This window comes from Accipiter gentilis, chromosome 19 (genome assembly GCF_929443795.1).
Source record: "Accipiter gentilis chromosome 19, bAccGen1.1, whole genome shotgun sequence".
In the NCBI taxonomy this organism is placed as follows: domain Eukaryota; kingdom Metazoa; phylum Chordata; class Aves; order Accipitriformes; family Accipitridae; genus Astur; species Astur gentilis.
The window spans coordinates 14,969,248-14,996,943 of NC_064898.1; the positions used below are offsets into that span (position 1 = coordinate 14,969,248).

General features: G+C 37.2%; 1 protein-coding gene across 7 annotated transcripts in view; it reads right to left on the reverse strand.

Moving 5' to 3' along the window:
* The window catches only part of CNTN5 (contactin 5), a 679,382-nt gene that overhangs the window by 547,706 nt on the left and 103,980 nt on the right, over positions 1 to 27,696 (reverse strand). The window contains exon 1 of one of the 7 annotated variants that reach the window (XM_049823517.1): positions 22,130 to 22,224. The exons of 5 other annotated variants lie outside the window; for them this stretch is intronic. The gene's annotated coding sequence lies outside the window, so the exon portion shown is untranslated. Of the gene's footprint in view, positions 1 to 22,129; positions 22,225 to 27,696 lie in introns of those variants that run through there. One more of the 7 variants, XM_049823518.1, reaches the window with a different exon arrangement.

Here is a 27,696-nt window from a genome sequence, read left to right on the forward strand (position 1 = left end):
AGGTAAAAAAAGAGCTGATGGTGAGACCAATGTTTTGGTCTGCTGTCTGCTAGCTGGCTGCCTTAATCACTTAGCTAAAGAGTCAAGTTTCCAGCTGTTTGTCCTCTTTTTGTCCTCCAGGCTCTTCTGTTGCCTCTCATACAGAGGTTCAGATTGAAGAAAAGATGAAGCAGGTTCCTAAACCTAGGAGTAGTAAGCTTCCAGAAGTTATTTTACCTTTCAGGCTAGGAAAAGCCTGAAGTCTCAAGCCTCCTACTTTGTAGTTTAGAGATTTTATCTTTGGACTTCAAGCAAAAAATAAACAGTAGTATCAATGCCTCCTCCTTTTCTCATAGTTTTCAATAAAAATGATGGTGATACTGTATCAGATAGTGAACTTAATTATGCCAGTATGAGATAGGCATGTAAAACCTACTAAAGACCTTTACATAAAGGCCTTGTAACAAATCCTGCATCCATCAAAGGACTTAAAATCTAAGATATTTATGAATGAGCTTTGAAGGAAATATGTGCAGAATAGTTAACCTGACAGATTCTTGGATATCTACAGTAGCAGAACTTTAAGTAACTAAGCAAATGGTATAGCAGAAATGGGTAAGTTACAGAGTCTCAGATAGTTACACAAACCTTCTGTGGACTTTATGTCCTGGACTTAATTGACAAAATCTTAAATAAATGTCACATTGAAGTTAATATTTTTCTGTACATCCCAGCCTTAAACTCTATGTCTGTATTGTAAAACTTAGTCCTTGCAAGCTTTTCGATGGGCTTTGGCTCGGTAGGTATATAACTGAACTAAATTTATAGCTACATTACTGTGTTTGGCCTGCTTTCACCCATTATTTACAGTAAGGTGTTCTGGCATTATAGGAAAATATGTATCTGTGTGGATGTCACAGGCCATCTAAGCTGCACATTGGTTCTCAAGATTTTAAGAATCAATTTAGACTTAATTACATCTGATTTGATTATGCAGGACTTAATACATAAACTACTTGGTGCAATTGTTCCAAGAGGATCAGAGAGAAGAACAGATAAGATCTTTCTGTGAAGGTAAAAAAATATCTTTTCTGGATCCTTTACCAAGATGGTTCTGCAATCTTCTCAGAGCCATTAATGAAGAGGTACAAGTCCAGCCTTTTTGTATGGTCAAAGCTCAGAAAACAGTTTTGGTCAGCTTTGGGGTAGTCCATTGCAGATGGGAGTTAATCTTCAATGAGTAAGACAATCTACTATGCCTAGCTAGACCAAAGTTTTGGAACAGAAACAGAACTTTGATGTTACCTCTGTAGAATCAGGAATTACAGGCAGAACAACAAAGGACTGTCAGCTTCTGAGTGATTGATGGCCAGATTCTCCTTATAGAATTTCTGTTCATATATTTTAGACAAATAATATTTTGGAGCATTTGAATGTATGGACACAAGTAAAATCGCTTGTCAGACATGTGGGATATAAATGAAGGCAACATCAGTAGTTCAGTTCATATGCCAGTTCATACTTGTTAGAATCTTATCCTAAAATATGAGGAGCTGTGCTATGGGAAATTCAGCTGGAAAAAGTGTTAAGGTGAATCTGCCTACACATTACTGTTGAACAATGGTGACACAATTGGAGTACAAAGTTCCTGAATAGAAAAAATGAGATCTCCAGGGTGGCCCAATAATAAAGGTAGGGAAGCAAATCTCCCTACTGTACTCGTCTAGATCCCTAGATGCAGTCTTTTTTACTTCTTCCTTGCTAAGACCTTAGACCACATCTGTCCCTTGGTCTTCTCCAGGGCTACCCTGTGGCTGCCTATGCAGTCTCTCTGTGCTCACTCTGCATTTTCACTGTGCTTTTTTCTTCTTCCTGCACATCTCACCTTGCACTTGGGAAGTGCCCCAAGCCACTTATGAATTTCTAAATGCTATCATGGAAGGAGCAATCCCTGCCTGCTTCAGCTGGGTTTCATTTGACCCTGGTAGCAGGCTGCCTTCCTCTCCACAGACCAGCCTCTCGTAAGAGAGGAAAATAGGGCATACACTAGCACCTACTAGACAGTGAACAACCAAATAAATCACTCACTGTAAACTACTACAGTGACCAGTCTTCACTGGTCAGTCTTTGTTGCCCCACTCAAAGAGGAAGAATGTGCCCTCTGCAAATAAGCTGCTGGCAGTAAGGCAACTCCTTCTTGCTACCTTAGAAAGACAGTGACAAACTTGGAGAACTTTGAAGGCTGAACTGCTAATCTCTAGTCTTTCAAAAAGGGGATCTTTGTCCCCACAAATCCATAAATTCCCCAGCACACTAGAGGACCATTGCTTTTAAGAAAGTTTTCTACTCTGCAGATTTTTTGCAAAAAGGCATTTTGGGCTAAGTGTCACTAACGTTCCTCCCTCCCCTTTATCTCTAGAATCTCTCTGCCAGACCTTGATATTTACACATCCAAATAATATATTTTCTCCTTTTTTCTCTAAAACCGTGATGATTTTCTTACCTTTAAAATTACAAAATTTAGGAACAAATAGTCTCCTCTGAATTTCTCTGCCTTTATCCATTTGCAGCACAAGGTTATTTAAGTGTATGTCTTTCACTGTACTACTTAATGCCAGAGCCATTATTATTTCCTTCCCTTTCAGTTGATGCACGTATTCAGTTAAAAATCAATTGCGTGCCACATCCGCAAATATACCCTCGGTCTTATTTCCTCTCATTTATATTTTCCACTCTTTGCTTGGATAGTTAAACTTCCATTAATACCACTCAGGACATCTCAATGTTTTTTTAAAAGTTCCATCATTTCACAGTCCAATTGCCATCTGTGGCAAGATGACCTCCTACATAACGTTCATAGTGCTATTTATTCTACAAAGCTATAACCTCAGCCTATAATGTCCCTTCACTCTTAATTTCATAAATAGGTTTTGATAGAGGTCTCAAGTGCAGCTCCAAGTGCTTTTTCTTGGATCAGGTTAGGAAAGCTAAAGCCCTGATAGAATTTAATGGGGCCAGGAATGACAAGGACAACAAGAAAGGCTTCTATCAGTACATCAGTAATAAAAGGAAGACTAGGGAAAATGTGGGCCATCTCCAGAAGGAAAAAGGAGACCTGGTTACCTGGGACATGGAGAAGGCTGAGGTAGTCAACAACTTTATTGCCTCAGTCTTCACTGGCGAGTGCTCCAGCCACACCACCCAAGTCACAGAAGGCAAAAGCAGGGACTGGGAGAATGAAGAATTGTCCACTGTAGAAGATCAGGTTCAAGACCATCTAAGGATCGTGAAGGTGCACAAGTCCATGGGACCTGATAAGATGTATCTGTGAGTCCTGAGGGAACTGGCGGATGAAGTGGCTAAAAAACTCTCCATCATATCTGAGAAACTGTGGCAGTCCAGGGAAGTGGCCACTGACTGGAAAAGGGGAAACATAACCCATTTTTAAAAAGGGAAAAAAGGAAGACCTGGGGAACTGCAGGCCAGTCAGTCTCACCTCTGTGCCCAGCAAGGTCATGGAGTGGATCCTCCTGGAAACTATGCTAGGGCACATGGAAAATAAGGAGGTCATTTGTGACGGCCAACATGGCTTCACTAAGGACAAATCGTGCCTGACAAATTTGGTGGCCTTCCACAATGGGGTTACAGCATTGGTGGATAAGGGAAGAGCAACTGATGTCATCTACCTGGATTGTGCAAAGCATTTGACACTCTCCCACACGACATCCTTGTCTCTAAATCTGAGAGACATGGATGTGATGGGTGGACCACTTGGTGGATAAGGAATTGGCTGGATGGTCACACTCAAAGAGTTGTGGTCAATGGCTCGATGTCTGAGTGGAGACCTGTGATGAGTGGTGTTCCTCAGGAGTCGGTACTGGTCGGTTTAACACCTTTGTTGGTAACACATTCAGTGGGATTGAGTGCACCCTCAGCAAGTTTGCCAATGACACCAAGCTGTGTGGTGCGGTCAATATGCTGCAGGGAAGGGATGCCATCCAGAGGGACCTCGACAGGCTTGAGAGGTGGGCCCGTGCGAACCTCATGAAGTTCAACAAGGCCAAGTGCAAGGTCCTGCACATGGGTTGAGGCAATCCCAAGCACAAATACAGGCTGGGCAATGAATGGATTGAGAGCAGCCCTGAGGATAAGGACTTGGGAGTGTTGGTTGATGAGATGTTCAACATGATGCAGCAATGTATGCTTGCAGCCCAGAAAGCCAACCGTATCCTGGGTTGCATCAAAAGAATAATGACCAGGAGGTCGAGGGAGGTGACTCTCCCCCTCTACTTTTGTCAGATCCCACCTGCGGTACTGCGTTCAGCTCTGGGGCCCCCAACATAAGAAGGACATGGACCTGTTGGAGCAAGTCCAGAGGAGGGCCACAAAGAAGATCACAGGGCTGCAGCACCTCTCCTATGAAAACAGGATAAGAGAGTTGGGGTTGTTCAGCCTGGAGAAGAGAAGGCTTTGAGGAGACCTTATAGCAGCCTTCCAGTACCCAAAGGGGGCCTACAGGAAAGACGGGGAGGGACTTTTTACAAGGTCATGTAGTGATAGGACAAGGGGTAATGGTTTTACACTGAAAGAGAGTAGATTTAGATTAGATGTAAGGAGGAAGTTCTTCACTGTGAGGGCGGTGAGACACTGGCACAGGTTGCCCAGAGAGATTGTGGCTGCCCCATCCCTGGCAGTGTTCAAGTCCAGGTTGGATGGGGCTTGGAGCAACCTGGTCTAGTGGAAGGTGTCCCTGCCCATGGCAGGGGGGTTGGAACTGGGTGATCTTTAAGGTTCCTTCCAACCTAAACCATTCTATGATTCTATGTAGTAAAAATATTACCTCCTTCTACAAACATTGTTCTATGTATGTGCTGAGACCACCATGGTTACAGCAAAGCACTCCTGAAGTGTGTATTGGGTTTGCGTGGCAAGGTTTTGGTAACAGTAGGGCTACAGGGGTGGCTTCTGTGAGAAGCTGCTAGAAGCTTCCCCTACATCCAACAAAGCCAATGCCAGCCGGCTCCAAGACGGACCCGATGCTGGCCAAGGCTGAGCCCATCAGCAACAGTGGTAGCACCTCTGTGGTAACAGATTTAAGAAAGGGAAAAAGTTGTTGTGCAACAGAAACTGCAGCCAGGAGAGAAGAGTGAGAAGATGTGAGCGCCCCAGCCCCGCAGCCCCCCAGGTCAGTGCAGCAGGAGGGGAGGAGATGCTCCAGGCGCCGGAGCAGAGATTCCCCTGCAGCCCGTGGGGATGAAGACCCTGGTGAGGCAGGCTGTCCCCCTGCAGCCCAGGGAGCTCCACGGGGGAGCAGATCTTCACCTGCAGCCCTGGGAGGACCCCACACTGGAGCAGGGGGATGCCCGAAGGAGGCTGGGACCCCGTGGGAAGCCCGCGCTGGAGCAGGCTCCTGGCAGGACCTGTGGCCCCGTGGAGAGAGAGAGGAGCCCAGGCTGGAGCAGGTTTTCTGGCAGGATTTGTGACCACGCAGGGGACCCACGCTGGAGCAGTTTGTGAAGGACTGCAGCCCATGGGAAAGACTCACATTGGAGAAGTTCATGTAGAACTGTCTCCTGTGGGAGGGAGCCCACGCTGGAGCAGGGGACGAATGCGGAGTCCTCCCCCTGAGGAGGAAGGAGCAGCAGAGACAACGTGTGGAGAACTGACTCCAACCCCCATTCCCCGCCCCCCTGCACTGCTCAGGGGGAGGAGGTAGAGACAATCAGGAGTGAAGTTAAGCCCGGGAAGAAGGGATGGGTTGGGGGAAGGTGTTTTTAAGATTTGGGTTTATTTATTATCCTGCTCTGATTTGATTGGCAATAAATTAAATTCATTTTCCCCAAGTCGTCTGTTTTGCCCATGATGGCAATTAGTAAATGATCTCTCCCTGTCCTTACCTCAATCCACAGGCCTTTAGTTCTATTTTTTCTCCCCTGTCCAGCTGAGGAGGGGAGTGATAGAGCAGCTTTGGTGGGCAACTGGCATCCAGCTGGGGTCAACCCACCACAAAGTGCTACATCAACTTTAATTTGATTTCTTTTGCTTTTTCACCTTCAATGTGTACAAGATCAAATTAAGAGTAACGGACAAGTTTATGTTTGGTATGCTTTTTAACTTTCCTTATGATTGCCTGGTTTTCTTCTGATAAGCAAGAAACAACTATTTTATTAGAATTATGTTAGGTAAAGTGATCATTGATTTATTTATCAGCAAGTGTATATGCCAATATTTCCAAGTAATACTGCTTTTCTTAGTTTTATAGTATCAATACTTTTACATATGAGAAAATATTTTTGGCTCTATTAGCCAAAAAATTCAATATTGAGTCCTAAAGGAATAAATTCTGCACAGTGGTATCTGCCTATCCTGCTTTGAATATATCAGGAACACCCCAGTTTAAACAGGGGTAAAAGTCTATAAACAATGTATTATTTTACTCAAATACAGGGGGGAAAAAAAAGAGATTTTTTTTCCCCCTAAATTACATTGTTTATTATTTTCATTATCACTGATGTTAGTTGTAAATCATTTCTCAAATTGTAAAAAAATCAATAATTGAAAAAACACCATGATTTTGCTTAGTGTTAGACATGTTCAGTTTTCATTTACAACATATAGATATCTTTAAGTTCCTCTAGGAAACAGAAAAGGAGGAGTTTACAGCTGCAGTCAAAGCAAACATCATCTACAATTTATTATTTTTGTGACTCACCAAACAAGCACAATGAAAGATTTAATAATTTAACATTCAACAAAATTTTTGGCTCTGCCTTAGTATGGCTGAATTCTTTCTGCCTCTCTCACATTCTTAACTTTATGAAGCTCAACTAGTCCCAGGGATAGTTATTCCTCAGTTACTGTATTCTGAGTAAGAAAAATCCTGTGCAACATTAGCAAAGAGTCTCTGACAGCCATTGATATTTCTGGAAATAGCCACAGTTTCTTTGATAGTAGGTAAAGCAAAGATTCCTTTAAAAAAATCACAGGATTCTAGATGCTGTCAGTGCATCTGTGGAGATTAGGAAGCCATGTATATTTGTGAAATAAAACTGAAAAAAACCATAAGTTGTATTATTTAAAAAAAAATACTTATTTCTGTTACTTCTCTATCACCCAAGATTTTCATTCTTCTCTTCTAAAGTCCAGAACAACCAGGATACAGGAGATATAAATTTTGTGCTGAAAGGATTGTTGTTGAACCCATCTCTAACAAATTCCTTTCATTCTATTAATTTTGCAACATTGGTAGTTATTACATAGTAAAATTATGAGTCTGGAAAAAATGCCAAGCAAGGCTTATGGTTTTTTGTTCATAATAGCTTTTTAATTACTAGAGACTGGAGTTTTCCCGATACTCCAGGAAAAATCAATTAAAAATAATAAAAAAGAGTGGAGGAAAGATTGAGCCTGTGTTTGAAGAATAAAGTGTCCTTGTAGCTTCCTAAAATTCTGAATTTGAAACAAGGTTAGAGGGAGACTCATCTGACTGACTACATTTATATACTGCCAAGGTTGGAACCTTTCCTCAAAGTGTGGTTAATGGAGCATTTTATTGTGTTCAGAAAATTAAAACCAAACAAACAAGCAAAAACCTTACAAACTTTCTCTTAGAAAAATGTTATGAAAAGTTACCAACATATTTTTAAGCAGTGAGATGTTTATTAGAAAAATAGAAATGTCTGCCTTAAACATTGCTTTGCAGACAGAGAGTAAAACTGATTATAGACACTGAGACAGAAAATGGGGGATCATTCATTATTACTTTGTAGGAAGAATTTCAGTCCAGTGAGAAGAAACGTCTTCTTGTAGAAATACTATTTTCTAAATAGAAAACCTCCTTTTTCAATTTTTTACAAAAGTGCTATTACATTAGTTTCCTTGCATAATAGACATGTTACACTGGAAGCACAAAATGGCATCATTTTCTTCAGAGAAAAATATTTCCTTTTTCTGAAAAATGTATTTATTTGTTTTCATTTAATAAGCTGTTTTCTGCCTATTGATCCTTCAGAAGTAAGAAGACAATGCGAGGCACCCCAAATTAAGTATAAAGTACCTCTTAAAAATGTTAAAGGCATAAGGTAATGGTTTTAAACTAAAAGATGGTAGATTCAAATTAGACACAAGGAAGAAAACTGTTCTATTGTCTCCCTGAACGAGACCTACAATAATATGATCAGACTCACTCGAGTACACGAACAGATTTCATTTCTTTGTTGGACATCAACAATGTAGATGTCTCCGTTTGTTAAGATGAATCTTACACTATGTTAGTAATAAAAGGACCTACTGGACAGGTTACTAACTACGCAGTGATTTTGAAATGACGATACAGGTTGAGTTTAGACAATCCTCTGTCATGGATCTATTTCTACTCTGGTAAACATTTCTTCTCTGTTCCATAACACTTCAGGGTAAGTAGAGACTATGTATTTCCTGTTACAGGCAAAAATAACATTTGAAAGGAAGTCCTGGCTTTATTTCTTCACATTTGCATGACTCAGTGACTGATAGAAAAAAACCCGTAGTTTTGACTGTGCCTATCAGCCAAAGCATCCACTTCTTTAAATGAAAGGAGAACCTTTCAGTTACCTGGTATTTCTAACTGAGATACTGTACAAGGCACTGAAATACATAGTTGTTAAGGAAATCGACAGTGCCCTTCTGATGCAATGAATTGCAAAACACATGGTGTAGTGCTCTGCACAATACAGTTCTTTTGCCATGCCTTACTAGTGGATAGTGCCTCTATAAATGCAAGCAGGATCGCTTTGTGTATCTCTCTGATGTCATAAAACATGTCATAAGCTCCGGTGACATCACACACACTCCTTGCTGTTAATGGTGGTGGCACTTCTGAAAGAAAGTGGGTGGATAACGTCATGAGGATTTCCTACTAAAGCTCGATTCTTTGCAAGCCTTTGCTGTAGCCTGGGGACCCTGGCGATGGATGCAGTTTAGAACAGGTCTCTGTTTGCTCTAATACTGAATATGAAAATACTGTTCTACAGAACTGGCTCAGGGTGAGTTCAAAGACAACTTTACTCACTTTACTCACTCACAACTTTACTCAGCACTACATTTAAGTCACAAACTGGGCTGTGACATGTTATGTACCATATTTGCCAATTGTACAGTTCAGCTTTACACCGACCCCTCCTACCCCATTTTTGGAATGGCTAAAATGAGAGCTGGAGAAAGCATTGGCTTAGAAACAGATGACATAATTTTAGAATAACTATAGTGACTAACATGAGATTTATTAGCTGGATAGCAAGCATGTATGCTGTATTTCTGAGAATAGACAGGATTATAATTCACAGGTTTATCGGCCAAGTCACCAATTATTATATTAAACCATATCTATTATTTAGAATTTTCTTGTTCTTTCTTTGCTAATATTTGAATCACTGGGGAATGCTTTTATGTGTATGCATAGAACAGGAACAGGTGAACTTGCTAATGCCAAAACTGAGTGCTGTTCACAGTGTACACCTAAGTGGCAAATACGCAACGCCTGAGCACACGAGTTCGCCTACACTTCCAGCACTCTATCGCACTCTGTAATTTCTCTATTTTTTGTTTGCACCTGTCAGATTGCTGCTGCTACCTCTGAAAAGAAGTCACATCATTAAATTGCAGACAGGGATATGATTTTGAATCAGAGAGCTTTTAATACAGCTAAATGAATTTCATTACTTCTAAAGCCTGCTACTAGCTTAGGTCAGTGTTGCCTCATTCTGGTTAAATCGGGGTTTATACTACACATCTAACTACAGCTATAAAATAACAAAAGCAACAGCTGTTCTGTGTGATTCCACTCAGGACCAGTTCCCAGCAGTGGCTGGTGTGGATTAATAGAACACATAGCCATCCTGCATCAGAGGCATTTACACACAACTTTTTGGTCACAAATAATTAACTTTCTGAAGTAGACTTAAGGTACAGTTCTGTTATCTAGACTGCAACACATCTTTTATACTAACCTTGATCATTAAAACTGGCAGATTTCACTGTAGGGAGCGACAGGGTGGCTTTTTTGCAGTACAAGCTGTTAGACCATATCAAGTCAACATACTGATAGGAACTCAAAACTTGTACCTCATAGAGCCAAATTTAGAATTTAAAGGCTCACTTTAATAAAGACTTTATGGATAAAAACACACTAAAAAGCAAAAAGAAGGTAATTTTCATATTATGATGATTATTTCTGTAATACTGTGAAACAAGTAGATTTTACTTTTGTAAAAAAATACAGAGCAGTGACACTAGTTCCCTTTATGTAACTCCTCAGTGGATGGAAGTTGCTTTAACAATATATGCATTAAGACTTATTAAAACATCCAGGTAAGAAAAACACACCATTGTTTAAAGTTCCTAGGTCATATATCTTGTATGATGCCTTTAGACTAAAATTCAATTTAGATAATTAAATGCTGTCAATCTAAAATTCTCTTTGCAGTCTAAGTCAGCTAAGACTGTTTTCATACTATGAAAACTGTTCTCTACTGTTGGTCTGTGAAATACCTGAAAACAACAATAAAATATAAGACCCTATATGCAGCTTTATTGTGTTTAATGCAGGCTTCTACTAAATGTAGAAATGCTGTATAACTATAATCTATAAATCTATGTATATATTTGTGTGTATATATATGAATATGTATACATAGCTGCCATTAATGATAAAATTCTTAAAATCAATATTTTAATTAATGTTGGTTTTGTCAAAGAATAAAAAGTTCTTTTCTATATTATTGCAGTTCAAGGAATGAATAACTATGTGTAGTTACAGTTTCAGAAGGCACAGTCTATTTTACTGTTTTAAATGGTCTCGTATTGTCAGAAACTTGCCAAGGTCTTAAAAAATTACTGACAAATTAATCCTGGCTCACATTTTCATTGGTTTTGTTTGAAATAGGAATTGCTCTTATAATTGGGCACTGCCTATGTTGTTAAGGTAATGTAAATGTGTTAGCGTATGCAATTGTGAGTTGAATTCTTATACTCCAGAACAAACAGAAAAACAAACTTTGTTCTTCTGTTGCTTTCCTGTAATATACACTTTAAATAAATAAATAACATTAAAGAAAACAAAACAAAACAAAACCCAGAAGCATTTGCAGCTGCAACTGTCTTAAATTCTTCAGGTTTCCTGTTGTTACTACATTTTTTTTATGATTTGTGACACTGGTGGATGATACTACATAATAGATATTGCTCTCTTACTTAAAATCAGAAGCTTGGTTTGCTTCATAAGCAAAATATCTGTTGGGCCCATACTGTAGACTGAATAATACCAGCTACACTGAAGCATTAGAACCATATTGACTATCCTTACTCGTGAATCACAGAATAACTAACTGTTTAAGAGACTTCTGTGTCTAAACCCATTCATTCCTTAATTCTCTTTGCCACAAAACATTGCGCATCACAACCATTTTGGGGAAAATCTTCTGCAACCAAAATATTAAGCTGGAAGTTGCCTTCTGGTGATGTTTTCATTTTGGAAGTTAGGTTCCTCTAGAGCAAAAGTCATATCTGTATTAGGCCAGTGTTGAGCAAAACCGAGATCATTAGTGTGTTCCTGAGTTTTTTTTCCCAAGGAAATACTACTGTTAATTATAGTTTCTGTTTATGAATTAGAAGAAAATCTGTTTAGAAATCAGAAAAAAATCATAATTCACTGCACCAGAGGAACACTCATCAACTGTTTAACTGTGAAGCATCAGATTGGGGTTTGGATCATTCTTTTTCATATACAATCCGTTTAATCAAGTTTTGCCAAAGCCATGACTGCAAATCCTTAATAACACAGAGTAAAAATATGTGTAAAACAGCCAAATTCTAAGATAATAGGGAAGCCAAACATGATGAGACTCAAAACATGGGAAGCAAAAAAAAAATTAAAAAAAATATCACCATCATAAGTATCAAATTACTAAGAATTATTATCTTCTGTCATGTATTAAAAGTTTCAGCTCCATGAACCATATGATACAGAGAAGTGTAAGTCTTTGACTTAGCTATACATTTTGCCTTATTTTATTTAAAAGTAAACCAAATACAATATTGAAATTTTCTGATCATAAATGAGAATAATTTTTATTGTACCAGATAAAATTCTAAACACATTAAGGAAAATTTAGAAAAATATAAAATTTTCTACCTTCTGGAGATTTTCAGTGAAAACCAATATTAATTTCAGAATCATTACTGGTCAAGTCAGTAGTAAAACTTCTTGACTAAACAGATAAGTGGTCCAATATAAAAAAAAATAAAATCTAAAGTCCCCTCCATAATAGGTCTATTCCTTTCCTTTCCTTTCTTTCAGAGAGAGAATGTTTATAATCAGCACAGTGTAGGTAAAGTACAATGATGAATCAAAATGCTTGATATTTTTTTCTGGGATTTATATTTCTTTAGGTTATATACCTCTAGTGATACATGACATCATTATTTCCAAGTCTAAAATAATTCAGATGACTTGCCTCCTGGAAGTGCTACTCTGAATCACTATCTTCAGCTCTCCAAAAAAAGAGTCTAGATGAAGTCAGACTTCTACACTCTCGATGTCTAAAATTAGGTGAGATAACTGATGCATCTCAAGCACCTGAGAAGATCTTGCCAGTTTAGACATGTCTAGATGACAGAATATTATATCTTACATAATACTATTTAAAAATGTGTTCAAGTCCTCAAAATGTTATTGTAATTTCTTTGTGTCAGACAATACCATCACTGTCAAAAACAAGATGGAAAACTCACTAGAATGCTTTTTATGGCTTCCTGAACTTGAGTCTGTCTCTTCACAGAGAGTTCAGAAAGCTCATCAGCCTTTGGAAGCCATTGAGAGGATGAATTTACTCTCCAGTACACTTTTGGTGATCTTCAGGGCTGAGACCAACAAAAAATCCTGGAGAACTCCAGATGTTACACAATCTGTGTATTCCTTTCCTGTTTACCTCATTTTTCAAGAGTGGTCTTTGAAGTCTTTGATCAAAAGACTCCACAGCATTAAACTGAGTGAGGCAGAAGGGACGGATACCGATGTCGTAACTCCCACCCCGAGCAAAAACACTATTAGAACTAGCACTGCTGGCTTATCTAGCCATTTTCCAGGTAGTGGCTGTATTTATAGTGACAACTTCTCTCCTCAGTATGGCACGGAAGCAGTCCCAAGGAATATATATGTATGCTAGTGAAACATTAGTGTGAGGCTACATACTTATATACTGATTCCCATGCATTCTTATTGTTTCTGAGCATCCTTCTAAAACAATTTTGGCCCATGAGAATTAGTACTCTATAACACCCAGTCCCAAGGCCCATTCTCGATAGTCTACCCCATACTGGAGGAAAGAGAGTTGGGTCAGAGGTGTTAGTGGCAGTATGTGCCTTGGCCATTATATTTATTAGGCTAGGAATAACCCAGAACTCTATGGTAGAAGAACTAAAACTTTAATTTTAATTAGCACTAAACTGACAAATACTCAGAAAACATTAACAATGGAGAAGACTTCACATGTAAATGTATTATACATGATGCTGCAATATATTTTCAACAGGAGCACCCAAGTATCCATATTCTCCAAACACATCTAGGTGGAGTTGCGGAGTATTGCATGAGCAAAAATAAAATTATTCTGAAAAGTTAACCAAACCCTGTATTTTAAATTATGTAAGACCTTTTTTCAGTTGATGCTTGTTTATTTTCCATTTACTTGTATTTCTCTAATTCACGAAACTGACATTTGGTTCACACAGTAATATTTTTTGTACTTTATGAGAAATCAATTAAATTATGATTTAGACTTTGCAGGGAGTTAATGGATAGCAATTTAAAGAACTATTGCTATGCTTCAAGTAACATCAAGTATCTTATTCTGCCTACATAATTTTTGCGTTCCTACCGCTTAAGCAGCTATTAGGAAGTGCTCCTGACACTGTCTTATGCTGTGTATCTGCAGAATTCCACCCCATTGCTTCTGATCCAGATGTTTTGTAGTGGTTACCATAGCATTTAAGAGACAAGATAAGGCCATTACACAAAGGTAGTATAGCTGCATTTGGTTAGGGGAAAAAAAAAAAATCAAGACCAAGACAACAGATTCTAAACTGAAAAGCTACGAAATCAGGATAAAAATATTAATTAAATTTGCTCAAGAAACTTAGGAACCACATTCAGTCAAACTCAGTCTGGAATAATTGTGTATCTGAAGGTATTCAACATGCTAAAAGCAGCTGTGATCTAAATGGATGCGTAAGCTACGCGGAAAAAAATGCTTATGATTAGATGCAAATAGTAAAAGAGTGCAACAAGCAGCACTTCCCGTGCAGCAGGGCAGAGATACTGAGGTGTTTTAGCTGCAAAGCACTGCTTTGGTGACTCAAAGCAGCCATAAACCTCACCAACGGATTCATCAGCCTGAACATACCAGGGAATCTGACCTTTTTGAATATGAAGCTGTTGCACGTTACAGTCTATTTGCTATTTAAACTTATTTGTGATAAATTTAAGCATTTAGTGTGATTTGCATTTTTCTTCACTTGAAGTGGTATTGGCTTTATTTTGATCTACTCCAACAAATGTATAGCAGGAACAGCAAAGCAAAGGCACCTGATGCCTTGTTTGCTTAATATAAATGCAAACCTAACATGAGAAACAAAACAGTGCACTTACACCTCAACATTTTTAAGGGTGTAAAGTAGATGATAAATTTTTCTCATGAAGAAATTTGTCCCTATCTCATGACTGGTAATGTGAACACTCCAGAGAGACTATGAAGGGAGAGACCTTGATTAGATTGGCGTTTCTTCCACTGCTCCATGATTGCTGTTATCCGTTTTGCAAGTCTATTTATACCAGCACTGCATGTCGCCATTATTATTTTTTGATAGAGTTATAGTCAACTGCTAGCTTGCTTTCATCTTTCACCTGAAAAAAATCTAAACCCAGATATTTAGTTTCTCTAGCTGTATATATACGAATATTCTGGTTTATGATCCTTTCAGAATTAAATGTGCTCTTTCAAACTGCACCTAGTATATGGGCATGAGCACTGACTTTCCTTTGTCATGCCTAGGCACAGGTAAGCAGAATGTATGAGATTATAACTAAGTCTGCTGAGTCCTAGTTAACAATGCAACTGGAAATGGGGAATCCATGATCAGCAACTATCCTTGGTTTCCATATGCCAACACAAACAAGCGACATCATGATTCACAGCTCACCCCCTCATTGTCTGGAGTAAAGATAAACGTTTGCTGCATTGGAAACATTTATCTAAGATGTACCAACAGAAAAGCCTTTCAAGAATTCTTGACTGTCTCTAAATGTTTAGATTTGTACACTGTTGTTCTGAGTAATAATTATTTAACTTCTCTGTGAAAAAGAGGACCTTTTACTAATAGGCTTCACACTGCATGCTGACATTTCAGGAGGCTGCTATATTAGCTCTATCATTCAGAGCCATGAATTATTGATTCACCTACACTATTCTCCTTCAAACTACTGAACTACTCACCATTGTACTGATGCAAATAGCTAATAAATAAGCAGAATGTAAAATGACTTTATTCAGCTTTAAAAGAATATCATAAAGTTTTAGTAGAGCCTGTACCATTACTAGCGCTAGCCAGGTAGTAAATTTTGTTTGCAGCTTTCAGGCTTTATGCACCAGTCTGCCATCTCAAAATTAGTTTCAGCTTCATATTTCATGGAGATTATACATTCATTTGTAAGGTAAAAATGCTGCTATTCTTCCAGCAGTTCTTTACCACCTTTGCATTCTCAAACCTCTATATGCTGCTCCAGGAATCAGAGCTGTCCTTCACTTTCTCTTTATTTACTACAGGATGTAATTCTTTCCTACGTTACATTTGTGTAAATCAGGAAAGATTGTGGTAATAAGTGGAGTTGCGCCATGGAGGGAAGTATGGGGTACTGTTTATTTTCCAAGAAAGCATTTGTTATTAACAGCTTATATTGACAAAGTGAGATAATAATAGACATTCTAAAGCATAGCCCCTGACATTAGCTTTTAAAGGCATGTACGGTCTGCTGTAAAGGCTGGGAACATTATCCAGGGTATTTCAGATATTCCACAAGAGCTGTAGAGTATACTGTTACAGTAGCTTCAAAATAAAGATAACCTGAAAAACTTTGATTGTTAAGCATCCTGCTAGAGTGGGGATTTTTTTTATTGAAAACCTCAAAAGAGGTTTTGGTGATCTCACCCTGTTTGCTCTTGCTTACTGGGCATAGAAATTTAAATTTTTTCGTTTGCTGTAGGAACTATAATAGATTGACTACTGAGATACTGATGCGGTGTGTGCAATACAAAGATAATCACAAGACTAGAAGGCAGTTCTGGAATATTTCCCTGTTGTCCAAACTCACACAGAAAAATAGCAAAAGCAGTGATTAGTTACACCTGGACCATTTTCTCTGAAGGTAGTCATTATGCTACAGCACAGATTTAAGACTTATTTTGATGAGAAAGAGTGTTTTCCAGTCTTTTTAGAACTTCCATATACTTTTTCCATTTAAGAAGTTTTGCATTTTCTCTTAGACAAACTAGAAATTTTAGTAAGAAAGGTATCTGTAAAATATTTTATTTTCCATATAACATAAAAAAACCCCAAACCAAACACTGTGGTTTTATGGAAAAATTAAAAATCAAAAAACTTCACTTACCTATTTTAATACATGAAAACAAAATTACTGTAGAGATCATGATCAGATCTTTTGTCTCTTGGAAATATTAAGGCTCTTAAACAGAAGCCATCTAGCTGAGTTTCTGAAAACCAAATGAGTACAGACATACCTGCTTGATAATTTGGAAATACCTGCATGGAAACATCTACAAAACCTTCAAAATTCTGTTGTTCTAGCTTCTGGGAAATTGTGTGTGTCCTGCAGAATTCAGCTCAGCAACTCTCAGCACTACAGGGTTGTGAGGTCCAGGAGAGGAATGAGCACTAAGAGGAGCACATTGATGGTTATGAGACTCGCGAGAGCATTCTGATTCAGCACCAACCTCTCCTTTTGCATTGCATTGGGGTACAGCAGTCCTGAAGTGACAGAGCTGATGATGGGCAAATTTACCCAAAGGGGGTTTTATAGCTTAGGCTGCAGTCCTTGCAGCCTTGGGGGTGGCTATCATACCTGAAGTAGTCACTTCAGAACAAGCTCAAGTGTATCTCCGGTATACTCTAGGCATTTCTGTGACTGCAGTGCTGAAGTACTTTTATTTTTATCCACTGCACCAAGTTTTCATGCTTCGCTCATAACTGGCAGGGCAAAAAAAAATTACCTCATCCATAGTTTCTAGGTGCCTTAATTACTTCAAATGACATGATTCTTCAAGAAAACTTTTAGAATAGCTTTAAAAGCTCTCAACAGCTTACAGCTGAAAGCCAATTGTGTAAGTTATAATTCATTTACACTTTGTAAAACTATGTGCCACCTGTAAAACAGGTGCCACAAATCATTTCAGTATGGGGTGGTCTCACTTAAACTTCATAAGAAATGCAATCTACAGTCATTCAAGTAGGAAATCCTGGGGTTATTTTTCATTGGCATAATTACAACCTGAAACATTTCTTGTTTGAGTCTTGATCATTAGCCAGCTTCTCCAGAGAGCTTTCTGCATACTCCACCTGTTCCACGTCTAAGGACCAAATCTAGCTTTAGTGGTTTACCTGTCTTCAATTTTTCTATGTTACAAACTCCTCTGTTCTTTTAAACTGTAAGGTTCTGGGGGTTTGGGTGCACTGTAACAGTCAGCTAGCAGTAGGGGTGTGTAGCGAGAGAGAGAGATTTAAGTTCCTAATTACAGAGAGAGGAAATGTATGAAGAATACTTCTTGAATACAATTCTTATCCAAGGGATTTATAGGATCCCTAAGCATTATGGTAGCCATTAATTATATGATAAAGTGTTATTTTTTTCCTATAAGATCCTTTATGCTCAAATTCCTAATGTTTGAGCATTGCAGTTTTCAACTTTCATGTAGTTTCGAGGTAATACACAGAAAGAAACTTGTATGATACAGTAGATTGAAGCAATATTATATGCCATTTTCTCACCTAGTTTCTTTTGGAATGTGATTGATTTTTAGTGATTTTGTGTGTACCAGTGCAACTATAAAGCTAAGCAAGGCTATATGAGATAGACATCTTATTGGTTTTAACCCTCCACTATATTTTCATCCCTATCTTTCTTTTCTTCCTCTTTTAAAAGTGTCCATCCTCTGTGATAACATTTCTTATCATTCTCTTTTTTTTCTTTTCAAAGAAGGTTTTTGGTTTTTTCATAAACTCAAACTGAGATGGGTGTCAGTTAAACAAAAATTGTCATGTAAATATGGATATGTATCAGGTGAGGTAACTTTGAAAACAACCAAAAAACCAAATTACATTCACAGTAGTGAAGGCAGATCAGTTCTCAGTCTGTGTCTCCATCACCACCCTGGCAAATCTATGCTTGTGCGTTCTGGTTTTCTGTGGGAAGGTCTATATATTTACTTAGGACAGTGATTACCAAGAAATCTGGACCACTTTGGAGAATCTCTATGTAAACAGTAAGGAACACACTGAGCTAAAGCCGTTTCCAGTTAACTGAAGGGTGAGGGAGAAATATGCGGTTTCATGATTTATTGTCATTAAAGTGTCTTAAATGCATTTGGACAATTTTCACCTACATAGCAGACTACACTTTGAAAAATGGAGTAGCTACAAAGCTACTACATGTTCATGCTTTGTATATACTCAGCAATACTCACAAAAAGTGTACATGAAAAAGGAGGGTGCATATTATATAAATTAATTAAGCCCCAAGGTACTGTGTTCATGGTTGCTATCAATTTACATGTGTTGTATAGAAAATCTACTGCACAATAAAAGTAACACAAGGTTTTTCTCACATATTTAGGTACTGTTACATGGTATTTATCCTACCGCTAAGATACAAAATATAATTCTGGAGATCTTCTTGTACAGTATGTGGATTTTTTCCCTTTTTTTTTAATTGTTCTCAGGAGAAAAGGGAAAAAAAGAAAGATAATCCCTACTTTAATTTTGCACTTTGGGAAAAAAAACCCCACAAAACACTACATATGTGTAGAGCATTGTAAGCCTCATTAAGTAATTTCCTTTCTATTTTTAATTCTCGTAATTTGCCTGTATTTCATAAGGCACTCTGGAATTGAGCCAGTAAAGAAAACAATGACATGCTTTTCTTTGAACTGTGCAAAGTCTTCTGCATATACTGCCTTTGAGATGCATTTTTAAATTACTTCCACAGAAAGTCAGTGCAAACTTATCTAGTCGGTGCATGCGTAGTCACTTTGGGCAGGCAACCAGAGAGCAAAGAGCAGTGCCACCAGCAGCACCACAGCTGGCACAGGCTGGCAGTCCCCACAGGGGCTGGGCACTGGGTTCTCTGCCAGAAGTGTCAAAGTCAGCGTGATTTTAATAAATTAAGTGAAAATCATGTCTGTTTGCCATGTGAATAATCAGAATTTATATGATGTTTTACAGCATTAGAACCAAATATCTCTGACCGCAACGATTCCACGATACATCTTAGTACAACTAAGATTTTCTGAAAAGAGAGAGAAAAATGCTCATTATATCATGTAAAGTACTGAAATACATGTAGACAACCTATTCAATTTTTGAAAGTATGTTTTCCTTGTAGAGAAATTTAATCAAGAACTGGATATATGCTTCTTCTGAATTTGAAGCATTTTCAAAGAACAGGAATTACAACTCAAAAACAGTCCGGGATTTGAGTATATGAGACAAGACAAATTATGCCAGACAAACACTTAAATAAAATGTACAGACCAACCCAAAAGATAGGCTACCTTAAATTTAGGCCATGATTATCGAAGTACACAATGAGTTTAAAGTACAGTGAGATTTTTTTACAATGGGAAATGCATTAAGCCAAAGTAGGAGGGTGAAATTACATCAGACTTATTTGTGACCACAAGCCTAAGACAAATACACATTAGTATGACAAAGTCTTACAGCAAAGAGATTGCATTTCTTAGACTTCTATGATTCAGTATAATAGATAAAGTATTCTGAATAACTTCTATGTGGAAATACACTTTAATTACTTCCTGAATTTATCATATATTCACCTGGAAGTGAAATACTTGATATGAGTCAGTATATAACAGGACTTCAAATAGGTGTTTCAAATCTGCATACAGGCCCTCAGTAAAAATAGTCCTGGATGGAAATAAAGTAATCTTTACCTTTTTCACTAATGAATGAAAAATCTAGCAATATTCCCTCTGTTAGACAGTGAGAATGCAACATTTAGTTATTTTTCTATACGTGATAAGCAGTACATTTGAAGGCATATGATTGTGATATTTTCTCTGTAAGTCTAAAGGACTTTTTTTTCTTTTTTTTTTTTAAGTTCAGTTACTCATCTGTCACTAAAACTATGGTTTTTTATACATTTTAAGCCACTGTTTGTCAATGTTGGATCAGAAAAGCCTTTCTAGAATGGTCGGCAGCACAGTTCATGAGGTTCTTCTGTGATTTGCTCAAGATTTTTTACAAATAATGAGGTCTGAGTGATTTATTAACCATCTTCAGGTAGCATGCCATATGTTTACAAGGAAAACTACTCAGATCCATTGGTCCTTTCTTGCTTAAACATAGCAAGGGAGTTGATCCAATGTCATCTCATTGTCTTCAGTGGGCTCATAGCCACAGAAGAAGCCAACATCTCCTATAGCAATTCACAAAGCAGAAATGACTTAGGTGAACTGAGGATCATTTTGAAACACTGTAATTCCTTATGGTAGAAGAGATGCTTTTCAGAATGGCACTTTGTTGGTGTACATTTGGCACCAGAATTTGAGTTCTGCTTTTGTTAACATAGCAGTGATGAAGAAGAATATGAAAGTTATGGGATAGTAACTAAGTCCTTTCAGGAAATGAGGAAAAAAAAAAAACAAACAAAGCAAAAGAATCCCAGCACTTCATTGAAATTGTTAAAGCAGATATGGCAGAGGTAAAAAGATGCTGAGTCTAAATCAGTATTTTATTCACGTTGGACTGGAAATGTTTTTGTCCCTGCCCCACTGTCCCCCGTCCCCAGAAACCTGTTTGGTGGAACCATGTTTTAAAGAACATTTAATAGTAATTTCTAAAATAATAATCAGTACACTCTGTGCTGAAGGTTAATCTTTTGGGTATTAATTTAGCTTTATCACAAAGCAGACAGAGTGTCTGTATTCATCTCACTGCACTTAACATATTACCGAAATTAAGATCTCTATAGGCAAAAAATAGCTTTATTTCAAAACAGTGAAGCTTAGCTGATGCAAAAGTAAATACAGTGTTTATTGCAACCGCTTCAGTACACAGCACAAGGATGTGCATTTAGTACTTAAAGAAAGTGAATCATCTGAATCATTTGAAGAGTACAGGCTCTCCAGCTCGGCTGTTCATTTATACATGCCATATATTCTGCAAATTTCTGTTGTCATACAGAGAGTTCAGTTTCATACTAAAATAGCCTCTGATACCCAGTCTTTCAAAAATTGCAGTCAAATATCCTGTTAAAGCATATCTCTTTATACACCATATTAAATTTCAAAAAGTTATCTACTCGACTAAAAACATTCTCAGCTGTAATTAAGATCATTCTACAACTCTAAAAAGATCACTCCTATTATTAATAATAAAAATATAAAAGAACTAGCCACACTCACTAAAACAAACTTCTTTTTAGTTGTGGATTTAGCAATGCAGAACGTTGTCCTTCTTCAAATGTTTCAACACAAGTTGCTCACTGCAAAAGTGAGAATTTGCATAGCCATATGCTACAATGCTTAACTACAAAGTGTTAACATATACAGGGTAATCAAAGTCATGGCACTTTCCTCAGACTCACTGGAAACATTGCCTGAAATTACCACGAAACACTGAATGAATAGCTAAAAAATGCCAGTGTTCATATAGAAAACTATTATGTGACAGACAGGCTCATTTTGTCATTACCTATTATTAAGCATTCACAGGCTTGTGAGGCTTTTCATCAACATGACCATATCAAGACTGGTACAAAACAATAAATAAATATACGAGATGCTATGTTGATATCATGATCAGTTACCTGTGCTAACATGGTCACTTGGCATACGGTCAAATGCTAGACCTGTCCCGGCTCCTCCTTAGCAGATAGCGTTCCCATTACCAATCCAGTACAGCAGAAAGACAGTGACAGCTTAGCTGGGTAAAATTCAGTGTCTATGATACAATTATTGCGCTACTGATTACTTCAGACTTTGGCGAGTTAATCCTTGGGGTATTAATTTACTGCTCCGACTGTACAAAACAGATCCTAGTGCTTTACCCCTTTGAGGGTTGTCGCTGTAATTATTCCATATGGCACCACCAGTAAGGTTTTTCTGTGCATCTTTCCCAGTAAACAGATTTTAGGATATTTTCAAGTCAGTCAGCTAACCAAAAAGAACTTTATGCTGCTTTCAAGCACTGCAAAATACAGCAGAAAAATACAGAAGTATTTCATGATTTCAAAGTCTTGGTATATTTCAGTTAAGAATCTTCTTCCTTATTTCAAAAAGTCTTTCTGAAAGAAAATACTAAAATATTATTCTGATCAAACAGAATTCTGGTTTTATATATACTGATATAGGTACAGGTTTATCAACATGTATCATGAAAAAAAAAGAAAATTTAAAACATTTTATTAAAAAATATTGAACCAGGTTATCTCAACAAGTCTGAATACTCCAATATTATTTTTTGAAACTAAAATTGGAAAAAAAAGTAAAAGTAAAAAAAAAAAAAAAAAAAATCCCACTTTTGTAAATAAAGTGTACAGATTCCACCACAGTTTTATATCCTAGTGTCAAAGTTTTTCATAACAATTGATATCTACTTGGATTTATTTGCAACTTTAAAATTAAAAAATACTATCAATTGGGAGTAAAACCAATCAACATAAATTCAGTCTGCAGAGCTGGAAACTCCAAGGCAAGGATGATACCTACTGACTATGTAGTTAACCTTGAATTTGACACATTTATTCTATTTCCTTCTCTGTTACAGTGTCATATTTCAGTGCTACTTTTCTTTGTGTGTAAGTGGAAAGTGAAGAACAATGAAACACTTTCAAGAGGTCTTTGTCAAGATCTTTTCTGAGAGAGTCCTAAATGAGCTAATTAAGCTTGGACGATAGGGCAGTATTGTCATGGATTAAAGGCTGTCTGGGAGCAAGACGTCAAAGTTTGCAATTGAACAACAGTTTTTCCCTATGATAAAGGTCAACAGTACACATCTTAAAGTCTCAGGAAGAGTATATTAATTTATCTTGTTTATATTATCTTAAAAGAGAGCTAAGAAGCAAAAATTTACAATGAGACAGCACTACTTAGATTTTGGGAGGACTGGTAAAGATTTCACATCTCCACAAAACTGGCAAATAGGCAAACTAAATGTTTCAGACTAAATGTTTAACTGAAGAAATTGATCTCAGCATCATTTCAGAAAAGGCAGTTAAGATCTCTCTGCAAATTATAAAGAGTAATAATAAAAGACACTTAAAAAAGATGTTTGGAAATAAATAAGATAATGAGCAATCTGGAGCATATGTTAATGCCTCCATATGAATTGATGATGCAGACTCACTTGGTTACCTGAAGTAGCCATAAAACCCTCTTCTTACAGAAGAGAGGTATACAGAGTAGAGCGATGAGGCTGACTGAAGGCATGGAGCTCTTGCACAAAGAAGAAGGGCCAACATGACAAGAACTGTGATAAAATAGAGTATTTATATTGTAATTTTTTAAAAAAGTCTATAAATATAATTATTATTACATTGGCTGAATTACACAGACATGCTTATTACTGCTATTACCAGTGAATGGAGTTCATGAAAGTCACTTTATGATTATACGTATATAAGCCTGGATGGAATTTCACAGCTTCTTGTCTGACCGCTTTGAAAGATTTGTGCTCCTTTCTTTTCAGGCTGCAAACTAGCTCCTTCAGGTTTACCTACTGCTGACAAGCTTTTGATAATACTGCTCATTTGTTCTTTGTGGCTCATCTGAGCTGTTCCTTCCTTTTACACATCAGAACATTGTTATGTTGATGAATGCAAGCAGGCCCTTTGATCTCTGGGCATTTTTTAAAGCAGTCGGTAAGAAATGGCATAGCAGTTAACTAGTAATTTCTTTTTTGAATTTTTCTTCTTTAAAAGCAAAGCAGTGGTTTAGAGAAATAACCTCCCTCAATTTTTCTTTTTAATTACAATTTACAGATGTTCCTTAACATTGTCATTGTACCTTTCCAACAGCATTGGACTGTTATTAAAAAAAAAGTCATAAATACACTTGCAAAGTAATTTGTTCTTGCCATTGTTTGCAGTGTTTCAAAGTGGCATTTACTTAATGAAACATAGCTATCTACATGTCTGCATCTAACTTAGTCATTTTTGTATCCTTTTGTAGTCATGGAAGAGAAAAAGACACTTCTTAGGTGGGAATTATATCATCCTAAAGAAGACATCAAATTCCATCAAATGCATTCAGCTATAAAAGCAGATTTTTCTCTCCCTTGACTATAAAGGGAATCTGATTAGCAAAGTCTGCTTGGCTCAGACGTTGATGTCTACACTGCACATGTCTAAGATGAGGGGACATAAATCCCTGGTTTCTGCTTTCCTTTCACCTCTGGGCTCTTTAATTTGAGTATCATTTCAATATGTCGCCTGTACCTCTGGAAAGATTCCAAAGCCTTGGTATTCCTCCCTGAATTTCATATTACTGGCATTTCAAGCACTGGTCTAAGAAGCTGCTAAAAAGCAACTTTGGCCTGAAGGAATCAAAAATAATTAATTTCCTCTCAATATTCGCTGAAGAAAATGAATGCCAAATCCAAATTCTGATCTTTTACGTGACAGAAACAATATAGGTCTGCCTGGTCAGCCATAAGCTCTCTCTTACACTGAGGTGGAGCTTTAGTAATCAGGAAAAACATTTTCATGCCTGAGTGACATTACTTTGCTGCATTTGCCCTTCAAGTCTTTCGAAAGAAAAAAAGAAAGTTCTCAATGCCTTCAAGCTATGATTGGAATCAGAATTTATAATGCTTAGGGCATGGTGAATTTAAGCAAAATTTGATGCACAATTTAAAAGCAAAGTGATAATGAAAAGTATGTGATTATTCCATTCAAGTAAATCCATCTTAAAATACACTAAATATACTTAAATATGCTACTGCATGTCAGTCATCTGCCTAGGTGCAAACACAATTAACAGTTGGATCAGTAATTTTCGAACCCTCAGTTTAATATAAGTGAATGCATTCTTTGGACAAAATAAGCTGAACATTCCTCAAATATCCTGATGTGATACATTGCAAATTGAAGCAGGCTTTGTATTCTGAAGCAAAATAAGGCCAAAGTGAAACACCATTGTGCCAGATGCACAAGGTCTGTGTATGCCAACGATTATGTGTCTATAGAACACACCACAGGCCATTTGCTTTACTTAAGTGGACTGAGGAGAGGGATATAACCAGAAAAGCAATTCATTCAGTACTGTAGTTTAGAAACTTTGCTTCAACCCACTCAATACTTAGGTTCTAATTTTCTCTTTTTGCATGCACAAATTGAAGCCTCAACAGGTATTAATAAAATTCTTATAATAGATAGGTCTGGAAGTGATCTGTAGCTTAAGTGCACTCAGTAACACTCAGGAATGCTGTACAGTCCAAAGCTTTGTGAGGTTCTCAGGTGAGAAAACAGACAAGTGCAAATATTATTATTAGTTTCACAGGAAAACAAATCTCCAGATTCACAATTTGGCAAATTCCATTAACTAATGTGTGACATTAGCTGCAGGAAGGAGCATAAGAAAAATAATCAGACTATGATAGTCTGTTCCTCAGTGGGTATCTTCTTGATCTCTGTAAGAGATTGCCTTAAACTTTGAAATACAAAACTTAATACACCTTCCAAAGTTGTGATAATTATGATAATTCTGTTAGATATTTTTATATCTGTACAATTACTCACTTCTCTTTTGAATTGTCTTCAACTTGTGGTCTCAGTGATACTGAACAACAGTGTCTTGCATAGTCTTACATGTTTCACAAATGATTAAAACCCCCACCAATTTACCGAGCAACCTTCAGCGCCTCTGAGGGCTGTAATTTAATTGAAAATACTGTCACGTTCATATGTAATGAGATAGGAAAACAAAACCTCTCATCTTTCTTTCAGTCCATAATACACTACCATCATGTCCACTCTTATCTTCTAAGGCCGACTCTTTTTGTGAAAGGCAGTACTCTCTTCCTCATTTTCATCTCCATTCCTCCATTACTCTCTACCCCACTCTTTATTCATGTAATGACTTTGATGATTTTTTGACTACAGCTTTACCAAGAGTAGACTCCTTGTTACCTTAAATTCAGTTCTCCAAATTCAATAAAAGCTTTGCTTGGAGACACAAAGCAAATGAGCCAACCTCTTTTGAGGGATCTCATGTCCAACACGGAATAATAGAAGGGACTGAACAGAGTAGAATTTATTAAATTCCTAAAAGCTAGTTTTTGTTTAGAGCATGCTGTCTTCCTCCATGCCTTCCCCCTTATAACAGTTTGTTCTCATATATTTTCAATTTTGAAACATTCTACAGTGGTGGCCACTTATTTCAATGAGATTCAACAATACATCATCCAAATGACTTATAATTGTATGCATAGAACTGTAAGGAATGAAAAAAAAAAAAAAAAAAAAAGGAAAAGAAAAAGAAACTGAATGTAACTTCTCTTGGCAACATCATTATTATAACCATTTATTGCCCTGACTCCAGTAATAATAAATACACTTTCACATTTGGAGACAATATACGTCTTTCCAATGTGAACCAAGTAGTCATGTTTATCACACTCTAAAAGTTTTAAACATTTCTTTGTTTTAAATCCATGGAAGAAATTAATATAAGGTTCATCCTCTGAGAATGAGAATACATTATCTTTACTAAAATGCACTAACAAACTTAGATTGATTCATATAGGACAACCGTTTTGTAATAAATGAGTCAACTGTTATTGTGTCCTGTCATGGTCACTGCAATCACTTGACTCTTTTAATACTGCAACAAGAGAAATGTACTACACTAGAATGTCTTGATTCTGACAAAAAAAATTACCTAGCCAGAACTAAACAACTATGCCTGGTTTAAAAAGGATTTTCAGGACAATTTGCACTACATGCATGTCCTGGAACAAATTATTACTCACACCAGGGTGGCCTGTTCTTTAACTGGTTCAGTGGAGGTCTAAGCATGCTTCCCATCAGAATGCCAGACACAGGCTACCCAAATGTGCATGAGCTTACTACAGTGAGTGGATTAAAAATAGCAAGGATTGAAGAATGGGCAATAAGGAGAGTGGAAAGTATATGAAAAACATTTATAAGAAATTCAGCATAATTTACCTATATGCAAAATCTCAAATGCTTCTGAAGATCCAAAATGTTTTAGGCAATTTCTTTTAAATTAAAAACTAGCAATCATTTAACTAGAGATTTCAAGCCTGAGGGCAACAGAATCACAGATATGCATGCACAGCATGTGGTGGAAACATTGGAACTTTGGGGGAAAAAAGAAATGCACTGTTTGTGGTTCTTGATCCCTACTGTGATTT